Here is a 15,000-nt window from a genome sequence, read left to right as displayed (position 1 = left end):
TGTGTATTGATTGTTTATATGTACATATATATATATATATATATATATATATATATATATATATATATATATATATATATATATATATATATATACATATATATGCGTGTGTGTGTGTTCATGTGAATAATGAGGAGACAGAAAATAAGAACTTTATGAGAAGACATGAAAGAGTGAGGAATTTGAAGATATGTACCAGATTTTTTTTAAAATGTTTCAACTACTAGGATGAATATATTTTCAAAATGGTTCAATCATGTGGAGAGAATGGAGAACGTTAGGTTTCATGAAAGTGTGCAATTCGGGAATGGTAGGACAATGGCGTGTGGGAATCCCTGGAAAGATATTTTACAAAAGATAATTGCTTATAGCGAATATGAAAGTTTACATATAATTATAAATACTTTACTCTTCATCATATGGTCGAGTAGGTATTTTTAGGTTAATAGGTCCAGTCTTTTGGGATGAGGTAGCAAGACCAACGCCCTATGCCATTTTGAACATGCTAAGCTCCTACTTGTCCCCCCACCCTGCTACTAACTTTTAAACTAAAAGGTTCTTAATTCACGGGTTAGGTCAATAAAACCACAATTCCTGTTGCACAGAAAACGGGGATGTAAGTTTCCAGTGACTTGATTTTGTATCTGTGAAATACCTTAGTAAGGATTGAAGTTTGATTCTAAATACCTACTAGAAATGAAGGCACGATCCATTATTACCTGTCTGAATAAACGCTTAACCAATTCACTCTTTAGAAAAAATATCTAGAAATAAAAACAGAATCCGTAAATTATCAGAAATCCTTACATTCTCGTAAAAAAAAATGGCTTCCAATATTTATTTCCCAAAAGCACGTCCATATTCGCAGTCTCTCGTCATGAGGTCTAACTGGATTGATTATCGACGTCATTGCCTGTGGAAAATAATAATTTGTTTATCCTCGCTAACGAGTTTTCCTTTTCCTTTCTCCTAAAAAAAAATATGGACGCACGCGCGGGCATATTGTAAACATACTCATCGAGAGAAAAAAAATCAGAAATATCCCCGTGAAAAACATATTTCAAGGGATGAGGTTGGGATGACCGTCATGTTGTTAAAAATGTTTTTTATTTTTTTACGTAAATGTTACAGGGAAAGGTCGTGAAATGAATTAATCTTTTACACATGAGAATGCAGGCATGAAAGTATATATGAATGCTTAGAGAAAAAGTGTGTATATCTTTAAATCCTCATGTTGTGGCATATAACCAATTCTTTAGGGGTAGGAATCTAATAATTTACCAAAGCATTGTATTATATTATGTATGTCTCAAGCATATATGCAAATTTACATTATGCATGCGCGTACATTAAAACTAGTAAGTAATATGAGACATTAAAGCTATTAAGAAATATGACACTTATAAACTCTGACCCACAAATCCAAGAGAATATTCAATAACAAATGTTCTCTTATTTATAAAACCCAACTACAAAGAGAGATTAATGTTAGTAGATCGATGTACGTAAGTTATACATGAATATTATTTCCTGATTTGAATATTTTCTGTTTAACAATAGACTTTCAAGAATACACACACACACACAGATATATATATATATATATATATATATATATATATATATATATATATATATATATATATATATATATAATCTGTGTATGCATGACCATTTATTAATTATTTCATTCTGCCCATATTCCGATGTAACAATCCATGTAAGATTCTTTTCTCAATCTCAATTCTTACTCAATTTTAAGCAGTATACGCCTTCTAAGAATCTCTTTTCCTATCTGCAGATACGATAAGAAAAATTGCTTGCAACTGAAAGACTGAGCAATTTTCCCAAATTTTGATCGATTCAACAGTGCGTTTGATTAATAAGACATCGTTAATTAAGCGAATAGCCTGAAAAATGGGCATTTCCTTTGATTGAATGTTGATGTTGAAGCGGCTAATAAGAATCATTCCGGAGATGCATCGTTTTTTTTCTAATCTTGCATCTTTTTTTTTTTTTTTTACTGAGGAACCTAATGAGCGATTGAATGAGATTCATGTGGAATTTTATAGTCTTCAAGTTCAGACTCTCTCTCTCTCTCTCTCTCTCTCTCTCTCTCTCTCTCTCTCTCTCTGAGTTGCTAACTGAGTCTTGCTTCTCACTGTGTTCGCCTGTATTTCAGTCTAAATCCTGGGCAACCGCCCCCCCCTAAAATAAAAGGAATACCACCTGTGGTACCTCTTCGTCGCTGGGTGAGCGGGTTCCGTTCGCAGCTACCACTCTGTTGGTCGTGAGTTCGAATCTCCGACCGGCCAGGGAAGAACAAGAGGAATTTGTTTCTGGTGATAGAAATTCATTTTTCGCTATAATGTGGTTCGGATTCCACAATAAGCTGTAGGTCCCGTTGCTAGGTAACCAATTGGTTCTTAGCCACGTAAAAATAAATCTAATCCTTTGGGCCAGCTCTAGGAGAGCTGTTAATCAGCTCAGTGGTCTGGTTAAACTAAGATATACTTAATTTCTCTCTCTCTCTCTCTCTCTCTCTCTCTCTCTCTCTCTCTCTCTCTCTCTCTCTCTCTCTCTCTCTCTACCTTTCTTTCAGTGTAAATAACTGCCCCCACCTTTACATTTCCAAGAGTGCCTAAAACAAACACGATAATTCTTGAGGTCAAATTATTCATAAGGACACTTTCCTGTCTGTTTGTCAGACCGTTTGTCTCTCCGTCTCTCTTCCAGCATCCCCCTAAATCTGCATAAATTATCCTTCAATATTTTAATAACCCTTTCTTCCTGAATATCAAAGGAAAGTGTAGAGCAGGCTTTGAATGGAATGAATATGCAATGGCGTCTCTAAAGCCTTTGACAAGCCGTTTTTTTTTTATTCATTTTGCATTTGCTTATATTAGCGTCATATCAAAAAGAGAGAGAGGTGTTAATTTTTTTCATATAAAAATGGTAAGTGAATTAATCGTTCTTTTCTTTTGCTGATCACCTTGGTCAAATATATATATATATATATATATATATATATATATATATATATATATATATATATATATATATATATATATATATATATACATAAATATATATATATATATATATATACATATATATATATATATATATATATATATTTAAATATTAGATTCTTCAGATAATTTTTTGTTTCAAGTAAATTCACATCAAAAGCAAAATAAATTCCTCTCATTTTAAGGGAAATCCCAGAATCAATCATTATGGAAACTGAAGGGAATAATTCCTCAGCTGTCATACAATTTTTGAGTGTCTGAAGAGACGATATCCACCGGAATGACAGAATGATTAATGACATTTTCATCTGAGGTTCGTCGTTTTAGTTTTCTTTTTCTTTTTTATAGAATTGAGGTCAAATTACCCACAGTTTATTTACACTAATAGAGTATCCTATATCCTCCTTCCTTTAGCAAGGATTCAGTTATTTTTATGATTAAGTTTTACATATTCATCGTTCGTCATTTTAGTTTTTTTTTTATAGAATTGAGGTCAAATTACCCACAGTTTGTTTACGCTAATAAAGCATTCTATATCCCTCTTCCTTTACCAAGGATTCAGTTATTTTTATGACTAAGTTTTATAAATTTCCGTTTTATTAATAGACAAAATGACAGTCATTTACGTCCTACTTCATTATCTGCATAACTTTTGAAGTGGATTCTAGTGAACAGATCTAGAGATTAGCAGAATGAACAAAAAATCCCGTTGGCGTCTAAAGTCAGGAATCAAGATTTTCCTTTTATTTTAACTGGATGACATATATGATTTTATCTTAAAGTAATCTTTATAATGTCCTCAATGCTATACCCGTCCTAATCAGAACTTGAAGTTTCGGGCAAAGTCTTAAGATATAAACGAACCCAATTGTGATAACTTTTCTCCCCAGAATCTAACAGATACAAAGCGCCTTTCAGAAGAACCAGGGCCCTCGGGCCTTCAAGAGTGACTTAACGTCCTCCACGCTAAATACATTAGGAAATTCTTAAACTTTTCTTGATTTCCGCCAAGAAAAAAAACTGTTCCGTGTCAAGAAAAATGGAAAAGAGTCACTTAACTTTCTTTTTTATTTTTGCAAGAGGGTGGGGGAGTAATGAAGTAAATATTTATGAGTGTTTGTCAGAATGCTGTAATGACAATAAAAAGTACTGAATAATATTCATTTGCTTGTAATTTGCTTCGATTCATAATTCATATTTAGTAATACATCATTCTAATGGATAAACCTTTCCTTTTTATACATTAATAATTCACAATCATTACGATGATCATAAATCCAATAGGAACTCTTTCTATTATTTTTAGGGCGGCATAGTAGCATGATTATAACATTTTTTTTTATCATATTTGAACAGTTGCAGCGTACGTACATATTCAGACACGTATGCTCAAATGATACTTAAATACATATCGTTGTACACATTATGTACAAGAAACAAACAGATTCCCACTGTTAACAAAAACCAACGAATTAATACCACGTTTTTGAAACATGGGAGAAAACTATGTTGCCTTTCAATACCACACGTTTTTAAGATGCCCTTCCAAAAAAAAAATCACTAAAACTCAAAAAAAAAAAAAAATCTGAAAAAACAAAGAGAGATATGAAGTGGCAGCTAGAAATATGGCCCCACTAAACTCAGAACTTTGTTTGGTTCATTGCCCATTAAGAGAAGCTAAATGATATTAAGCCAAGTTGAAAGTTTTATTGCGACGTAAAATGAAATTTTCTCCCGAAGTGTATAAAAGCCAATGTTGATATTTAGGTTTCGGCTCTGGCCGTAATTGGCGCAATTTGTTTTGCTTTGTGTGTTTGGTGAATATTATTGAAAATGGTTCTTATTTTGTTTACTTCCGAGTTATTTGTCGATGCCCGGGAAAGTAACTTCGTGAATATGCTTAACAACAACAGCTTTTTATTTTTTGTGTATATGTGTCATTATTTTTTTTATCAGTATTTAGGAATAAACGGTAATTAATAAAAACACAATCCCCTACAATATAACCCCCCAAAAATATTTTAAGCAACAATAATCTAACTTCGTGAATATGCTTAACAACAACAGTTTTTTTTTGTGTATATGTGTCATTATTTCTATGATTTTTATCAGCATTTAGGAATAAATGGTAATTAATAAAAACACAATCCCCTAAAATATAACCACAAAAAAAATTTTATGCAACAATAATCAAAGACAAGCACAATGGTTGTGTCTGTATGTGTACCTAGAATTACATAGCAGTTAATAAAAGTATAATCCCTTAAAACATGACCACAAACGAACAAATTCGAACAGCAATGATCAAAGAGAAAAAAAAAATTATTATACGGAGCATACCACATTTCAGTATGACTAAACTGCATGCAGTTACACAATCATCCTTATGAAATGCCTTGGGACTGCCCATGTGCAGTAGAAGCACAAAGAGAGAGAGAGAGAGAGAGAGAGAGAGAGAGGGAGAGAGAGAAATTTCCCTAATCGGTGGTGGTGGCAAGGAGAGAGAGAGAGAGAGAGAGTGAGAGAGAGAGAGAGAGGTTTCCCTGATCAGCAATGGTGACATAGAGAGAGAAAGAGAGAGAGAGAGAGGTTTCCCTGATCAGCAATGGTGACATAGACAGAGAGAGAGAGAGAGAGAGAGAGAGAGAGAGAGAGAGAGAGAGAGAGAGAGAGAGAGAGAGGCATATCTGAGACGCTCTCTTTCTCCTCAAGAGTCTCATATCCTTCAAGGCATACAGGATTACTTCACTCACCCCACGCGTGTAATCACTCACTTTCCTGGAGCTATGTCAGTTTCACAGGGGATAAGATAAAACAAGCAAAAAATGCAATCAAGTTTTCTGTACAGCGTATAATGCTGTATGAAACTCTCAGCCGCGGCCCATGAAGCTCTCAGCCACAGCCCGGTGGTGGCCTGTGTTGTTGGCACCCATACGGTGCCAGACGCATGATAATGGCTAACTTTAACCTTAAATAAAATACAAACTACTGAGACTAGAGGGCTGCAATTTGATATGTTTGATGATTGGAGGGTGGATGATCAACATACCAATTTGCAGCCCTCTAACCTCAGTAGTTTTTAAGATCTGAGGACTTCACAAAACTCAATGCTCGAGAGCCACTAGATAAGGTCCAACTACCTGATTGCCATAAACAATTCTTATTTTTTATTGCTCTGAAACGAATGTTAAAAAAAAAAACATCATTATGAAAGAGTCTTGTTTGGGGATTTTTGACCTTCGCAGGAAATTATCATACAAATGTTGATTATAAATGTTACAAAAACAACATTTTATCCATTTGAATGATTCATTACTAAATTTGTTACTAAATATAACGTTATGTGAATGCTAAGATGGATTTTCTAATGTGGTATTTTGGAATGTTTAAGTTTTAGTATTTGTTCTCTTACATATTAAGATTCCCGAGTGGTTATTTTAGTTTTCTGTAAAAGAAAACTATCGAGATGACTATTTGTCTGTCCGTCTGCACTTTTTCTGTCCGCCCTCAGATCTTAAAAACTACTGAGGCTAGAGGGCTGCAAATTCGCTTGTTGATCATCCACCCTCCAGTCATCAAACATACCAAATTGCAGCCCTGTAACCTCAGTAGTTTTTATTTGATTTAAGGTTAAAGTTATCCATGATCGTGCGTCTGGTACCGCAACAACACAGGCCACCAAGGCCGGCTGAGAGATTCATGGGTTGTGGCTGAGTTTCATACAACGTTTACGCTGTACGGAAAACTCGATTACGCCGAAGAAACTTAGGTGCATTTTTCACTTGCTTTCTTTTGTTTATTCCAATATAAGACAAAATGAAAGTGCTTTGTTCAAGCATTATAACGTTATCTTTCTTAACACTGTTATATCTTCATACAGTTTCTAATGTCGATTAATAAGTACAAAGGTCACGTACATATAAATCGTTTCCCAGTGTTTGATAATAATACTAATAATTTTCAAACTCTCGAGATTTTCCATTATAAGAATGCTGACTGAATTGATCAAACAGAGACCACGAACAATAACTTCGGCAAAAAACTTTAAGAATGGCCATGGAAAGCGTACATATTTTTCTAAGTTTTTTGCCTGACTTCGCCAACTTCATCGTATATGCAGGGACTAATGCAACTCACGAGACGAACTTCTTTTTTCTTTGCCAAACCTGTAATTTTCTCTGCTTCATAAAATTCAATGAAATATTTTATTGATATTCTTAATCCATTGTTGAAGTCATTTTAGGTCTGGGAGCGAAGGAAGTTGTGGACTTTCCTTTTAGCTTTCAAACAAATCATGTTCCTGTTTTTGGAACTAATGTTTGATCTATGAACACTTCCTTGTCTAACCCTCCGTTGTTTTAGTCATTATTACTGAATCCAGGCTAACATACTCCGATGAAGTATTATCAAGAACAAAGTACCAGTTAATTATTCATTATAGTTTTTATCCGGCACTTAAGGCCACAGAGAGCTGAATACACCATTTTCTGAGACCACTTTAAAACAATTGTTTGAACTATGAGCTACAAAAACAATATTCTAAATCAACTCTAGGGATATTACTCTAAGAAAGTTTGGTATGGCCATTGGAAGTCACAAATTACATGCATTACGGAATCTATAAACGTAATTTTGAAGTGAAGAATATTCTCAAAGTTATCGAACATCATAGAACATTGTTTTGTTGTGGTGATGACAATGGTTTTCCAAGAGTACTAAATCTCTCTCTCTCTCTCTCTCTCTCTCTCTCTCTCTCTCTCTCTCTCTCTCTCTCTCTCTCTCTCTCTCTCTCTCTCTCTCTCTCTCGCTGCTATATGGGGTTTAACTTGTTTATGAACTTCTTATTTTCATCCTACAAATTCTCTCTCTCTCTCTCTCTCTCTCTCTCTCTCTCTCTCTCTCTCTCTCTCTCTCTCTCTATTATATGGCGGCTTAGCTTGTTTATGAACTTGTTATTTCCATCCCACAAAATAAACAATATGTAAGATCAGATTCTATTTATTAAAAAAAGTAGTAATAATCTTGAAGAATTCCCTTCTCTTTGTCATTAAGGTGACAATTGCATAACAACACAATTGCCAAGGTCTAGGACAATGTGCACGTTCGCTCGTCTAATTACACATCAAATCCTGCTCCTTTTAGGATAAAATTAACACAACACAGTGAAGATATTCCATCCTATTATCCGTGGAAAAACCGGGCGGTATCTTCTCGACGTGCAGGCGTTGCGCAAATTGGATTTTCACTTTGCCACTCGGCATGTGAAAAGGCTTCTTGGGTCGGAAAAGTGCCAGTCATTAGACTGGAAGAATCATGCACGGAGGCAGACCGAGAAACAGGCAGACGGGGTAAAAAAAAAAAGGGAATCAATTTCTTTTGCCTTTCACGTCACTGCGCCAGTTATGCTTTCGGGGACTGGGATAAGTGAAAGCGTTCAGAGCTTCAGGTTCCGATGTTTGTCGATGACGTTAGGGAGTGAGGAAAAGAATCGATTCTTTTCTCGTGGTGAGATTGTTTAGTAGAATAGAATGAGGAGAGAGAGAGAGAGAGAGAGAGAGAGAGAGAGAGAGAGAGAGAGAGAGAGAGAGAGATTGTTCCTTTTTAATGGCAAATGGAGGAATGCAAAAAGTTCCCCCTTGATCGATTCTTCTCTCATGATGAGATTACTTAGTAAAATAGAATGCAGAGAGAGAGAGAGAGAGAGAGAGAGAGAGAGAGAGAGAGAGAGAGAGAGAGAGAGAGAGAGAGAGAGAGGTGGAAGAGGGGGGAGAGAGTTTGTACCCTTTATTGGCAAGTGGAGGAATGCAAAAAGTTCCCCTTGATCGATTCTTCTCTCATGGTGAGATTACTTAGTAAAATAGAATAGAACAGAGAGAGAGAGAGAGAGAGAGAGAGAGAGAGAGAGAGAGAGAGAGAAGAGAGAAATTATTGCTTTTTTAATGGCAAATGGAAGAATGCAAGAAGTCCCCATTGATTGATTCTTCTCTCATGGTGAGATTGCCTAGTAAAATAGAATAGAACAGAGAGAGAGAGAGAGAGAGAGAGAGAGAGAGAGAGAGAGAGAGAGAGAGTTTCCATTCACAGTGCCATCTTCTGACAACATTTATATGACAACAATGACCAATATAACTGTTGCCATTCAAATGAACTCATTATTACAACAAAGTTCTAAGACGATCTTGCAATAAACATTCGTTATCTCCGGCCCCCCCCAAAAAAAAATCAAAGTTTCTTACAAATTCAACTACAAAAAGAGACCATTTGTGGCGCAACAATAATAACTAAACCATGATACATTTCGCTACACCAAAAGCATTTACGAGCATTCTCCCAACTTTCCCTCGCAGGCAGACACACACAGACTCTAGATGAAGTCTTGGTTGTAACTCACAACCACAACAAAGAAAGAGTTGTAGGAACGCGCGCTGCCCCGCAAATACATTCGGCGGAAATATCGGGGAGAATTTGGCAGATGAGAGGTAAGCCGTCTGCATAACATCGAATATTTTCCGGGAGTGGTCTTTCTCCTTAAGCTTGCGGAAGACAACAGATGGTTTTATCTCTTATTTATAAGCGCGCGAGGAAGACAGAGGAAAGGAAACGGGATGTGGAGAGAGAATCATAAAAGGAATAATAATGGTAAGGAGAGACCCTGTATTTACGCAAAACAAACGGTACGCGGTTATTCAGTTTTGGGAATGGAGCGATCATATTGACATATCACTTCCGTTCACAAAACCGTAATTTGTCAGAAAAGAAGAGAAGTAGTTTCCCCGTGCTTTATTTCCTATAAGAATGTCTTAGCTTTCTTCATTTTATAAGTATTTTCACTTATTATTTGCATTATATGCATCAACATCTTTCTTCTGTTAATTAGTTTTTCCTTTCCAACCTTCGGCTTCACGAACCTTGCTACCTAGTCGAGAGAGAGAGTGCTTATCTAGATTTCCTCGGCTCTCCTATTGTTATTTATGATCCTTTGCCGTTCTATAAACGCAACAACTTCGCAAAGGTTTTTCTCCTGCTAAAAAGAAACCCGATACCCTGATCCTGTCTCTAAGTAAATGAAAACTCCAGCCCTTTGCAATAGGGTTCCTAACAATCTCTGCAAGTCCAACTTTCCTCTTCTACTCTTCCATCCCGACGGAACAATAGCTCGCTACCCTATTGAAAGGGCCACATTTCAACTCTCTCTTTTTTTGCTTAATTTTTCTTCTCTGTTATTACGATACTCTTGACTCCCCTCTTCTGTAATTCTACCTTTTTCTTGACCTAGGAGTGCATAAGGTCGGAAGGGGGAGTTGTGTCTTTAAAGTGTGGGACTGTATGATAATACAATTTCACAAACCGGTTTGCAAATGAAATTGTCCGCCGTAGGTGGGGGCGGGGTAGCGCTGTCTGTGCACCTCATGCGGTGCACTGTAGGCGTTACTTAAGGTTCTTTGCAACGTGCCTTCGGCCTAGCTGCAGCTGCTTTCATTCCTTTTACTGTACCACCTTTCGTATTCTCTTTCTTCCGTCTTACTTTCCACCTTCTCCCAGCAATTGATTCATAGTGCAACTGCTTTGAGGTTTTCCTCCTGTTACACCTTTCAAACTTTTTACTGTCAGTTTCCGTTTCAGCACTGAATAACCTTATAGGTCCCAGTGCTTAGCTTTTAGTCTAAATTCTATATTCAATTCAATTCTACATAAACATTCACTTGTTTTTTATATCTCGAGGAAATGCGACTTTTTATAATCCCTTTAAAATCATCCCGTAATTTATTTTCATTTGTTCAATCCTTAGTATGTCAGCCGCCGTTAATTCAATTATCATATTTTCTATCCTTTGGATGGCTCCTGTACCCAGAAATTTAATGGTGGTATAATCTTTATCAAATTTATTTCTGGTTCTCTTATCCACATGACTAAATGAATAATAGATTTTCATTCAAAGTTCTTGGTGAGGGGTTTTGTTCTTTGTAAAAATATTTCTTCATTTTTTCTTAACCTCTTTCGTTCTATTATTGGTTACATTTTATAACTTCATTTCTCACTCGTTTACTTCCATCTCTTGTCTGTTAGTCTGTTTATTCAACTCTCAAGGTTTTTTTTATTTTCCTGCAGCCACACTTATCTAAAAAATTTTTTACGTGACACAACAAGACAGACAACTTGTTTATTTGAAGAATAAACAGATAAATATCTTAGAAGAAACTCGTTCATTTGTTTTAACAATTCATGATGAACAGACATAGCAAGACAGACAATTAGAGTATTTGAAAATTAATCCCATAACTATCTAAGAAGGAACTCGTTCATTTTTTTTTTATGAATTCTTGATGAATATATGACGTGGTTCACACCTGCTTCTGAGCCGTTTTCCATTTTCTTTACGTATCATCCATATTACCCATTTTACTCATTACATTTATTCGAGCATTACGTAAACCTTCATCGCCTATTTTTGGGGCTTTCTCTCAAATTTGAACGCTCTTTATCTTATTCCACCTCCTCAGTAGCATCAAATCACGGACTATTTAGCAAATCATCGTTGATTCACTTACCTCTTCTCCCGATCCCCTTCTTCCGTATCTGTGCCATTAACAATATTTCGACCACGGTCCTCGAACTGGAGAGAATGACCCTCTCGCTAACAAGGACTCTCGTTAAAGTTTTTACCCAGTGGATATTCGCCCTCCTTCCTACCACGGTTCACTGGCCATTTCTCTACGTCCATACCTTTGCCTCTGGAATAATCCTCTGGCGTGTGTAAGTCTTTCTATGTGCAAGCTTCCATCCTGCAAGGGGGGGGGCGGGGGGCGGCTGGTCAAAGCTTCCTTTGGTGTAAGCCGTAGTGTTGTTATTTCCCTCACCGTCATTACGGGCTTTAGCTAGGCACGTGGATATGCTTTTTAGCTTGCAGGGGTTTTGTGATATATATATATATATATATATATATATATATATATATATATATATATATATATATATATATATATATATATATATATATATATATATATATGTACATATATGTATGTACGTATGTATGTATGTATATATATATATATATATATATATATATATATATATATATATATATATATATATATATATATATATATATATATATATATATACTGTATATATATATGTGTGTGTGTGTGTGTCGAAGCCTGTCTGTAAGCAAATCGTTTCACGAGCAATGCAAAATAAGAAAAATTATGACAATAAACTTGAAAAACTGGTCTCCGCTCTTAGCTATTACGTGAAAACATGACATTTCGAGTAATCCCGCAACATACACACAAATTTCAACTCTGTGGTTCAAACAATCCCCGGAATCAGACAGGATATATTACCACGCAATTACAGACTCGCAATCCTTCATACCAAATGCCATTGTGATCCTTGCTTCAATTGTTTCTTTGTAAAGAAAAAAAGGGATTAACAGTTATAAAGGGAACTAACAACATACCCACAAAAAGTAGGTTTTCTGGCCATATATTCTGTACCAGAAGTATCAATTGTTTCTTAGTAAAGAAAAAAGAATAATATTACAAGGAAGCACTAACAACCTCAAAAAAGAAAAAAATCAGGTTTTCTAGTCATATATTCCGTACCAGAAGTATCTATTCTCTCTTAGTAAAGAAAAAAAAAAGAATATTATTACAAAGAAGCACTAACAACCTCCCCCCAAAAAAGTAAGTTTTCAGGTCATATATTCTGTACCATAAAGTATCAATTGTTTCTTAGTAAAGAAAAAAAAGAATAACAATGCAAAGAAGCACTAACAACCTCCCCCCTCCAAAAAAAAAAAAAAAAAAAAAAAACTGTTGTTCTCTGGTCATATATTCTGTACCAGAAGTATCTATTGTTCCTTAGTAAAGAGAAAAAAAAGTTAAATTACAAAGAAGCACTAACAACCTCCCCCAAAAAGTAGGTTTTCTGGACATATATTCTGTACCAGATGTATCTATTGTTCCTTAGTAGAAAAAAAAAGAATAACATTACAAAGAAGCACTAACAACCTCCCCCCAAAAAGTAGGTTTTCTGGACATATATTCTGTACCAGAAGCATCTATTGTTCCTTAGTAGAGAAAAAAAAAGTTAAATTACAAAGAAGCACTAACAACCTCCCCCCACCCCCCCCAAACTAACGTTTTCTGGTCATATATTCTGTACCAGAAGTATCTATTACACATCGAATAACCATCCGCTCTCTCGCCGGAGGTAATTGGATCCGCCTGCTTTATGATAATGTAATGACGTGCTTCGGCCATGTGCCTCTTCCGACGCGCTGCATAAAAATAACGCCGGCTCCGGTTACGCTTACGTCTGTCGTAAAAGCAAATTATCTATTTATTTTTTTTTTTGTGCATGTTTTTTTTTATGCATAAACATGGGATGCAGTTTTCATACACGCGTTTGTGTCAATGATAGCCCGTTTTTATCACGTGATTTGTAATGTGAGAGTTTCGTTAACGTGAGGATTGAATGACACGTGCGCGCACACACACACACACACACATATATATATATATATATACAATCAGGAGATCCATAAGACAAGAAGTCTTCAAAGTTCTTTATTTAGAAACGTTTCGTGCAATCCTTTGCACATCATCAGTCTGCAATAAATTATAGAGTAGTTAAAACTAAAGTTAAAATAACAATTATTATACCGACAGTAAAAAATTTTATAAAGTCAACATAAAAGTAGAAATTTTTTTTTTTTTTTTTTATGAAAAAATAAAATAAAATAAAATAAATATATTAAAATTCATCAAGTTTGTGAAGGAAATTTAACTACCTTACAGTACAACGCAAGAGGGAAGAATGGCCAGAAGAAACGTCAATGCCCAGACAACACCTTAAGCGAGAGAGAGAGAAACCGCAGAAGTGTTACTATTCAAATTAGGGGACAGGTGCTTTATATATAATGACTCAAGGGTAGTTAAAAAGGCAGTTTGAGATGTAGCACTGAGAATCGAAAAATGTGTTTTTTCAACATGAATTTTACATTTAGTAGCATGTGTTCGAATGCTAGAAAGTTCTGGATTGGATATACGGGAACCTGTACGATAACTGAGTCCTAAGTGGCTGTAATAGCGGACTTGCAACAGTCTTTTACTGGAACCAACATAAGTACCAAGACATCTTGGGCATTCAAATTTATAGATAATGTTGGACCGCATAAAATCCTGCAACTTGTCCTTATAGGAGAAAAAATTTCCAACCTTTTTTGGATTCATAGGAATCAAATTTAATTTTAAAAAACCTATTTCTCTTTCAATGATACTTGAGTCATTATATATAAAGCACCTGTCCCCTAATTTGAATAGTAACACTTCTGCGGTTTCTCTCTCTCTCGCTTAAGGTGTTGTCTGGGCATTGACGTTTCTTCTGGCCATTCTTCCCTCTTGCGTTGTACTGTAAGGTAGTTAAATTTCCTTCACAAACTTGATGAATTTTAATATATTTATTTTATTTTATTTTATTTTTTCATAAAAAAAAAAAAAAAATTTTCTACTTTTATGTTGACTTTATAAAATTTTTTACTGTCGGTATAATAATTGTTATTTTAACTTTAGTTTTAACTACTCTATAATTTATTGCAGACTGATGATGTGCAAAGGATTGCACGAAACGTTTCTAAATAAAGAACTTTGAAGACTTCTTGTCTTATGGATCTCCTGATTGTGAATTTGCCGCTGGACTGTTGGCTATATATATATATATATATATATATATATATATATATATATATATATATATATATATATATATATATATATATATATATATATATATATATATATATATTGTTTTGCTACTTTTAAGGGAGGGAATTTTGAAAAAAAAAAATTTTTGAACTGAATATCTATACATTCCAACGCCAATTGGGCAATACTCAAGTCCACCACTTATCAGAGGCTTCGATCTGTGGTAAAATCGTTCAACGTTAAAATCGTTCCATGAA

The sequence above is a fragment of the Macrobrachium rosenbergii genome, chromosome 25, assembly GCF_040412425.1.
Source record: "Macrobrachium rosenbergii isolate ZJJX-2024 chromosome 25, ASM4041242v1, whole genome shotgun sequence".
Lineage (NCBI taxonomy): Eukaryota > Metazoa > Arthropoda > Malacostraca > Decapoda > Palaemonidae > Macrobrachium > Macrobrachium rosenbergii.
This window is presented reverse-complemented; position numbering follows the sequence as displayed.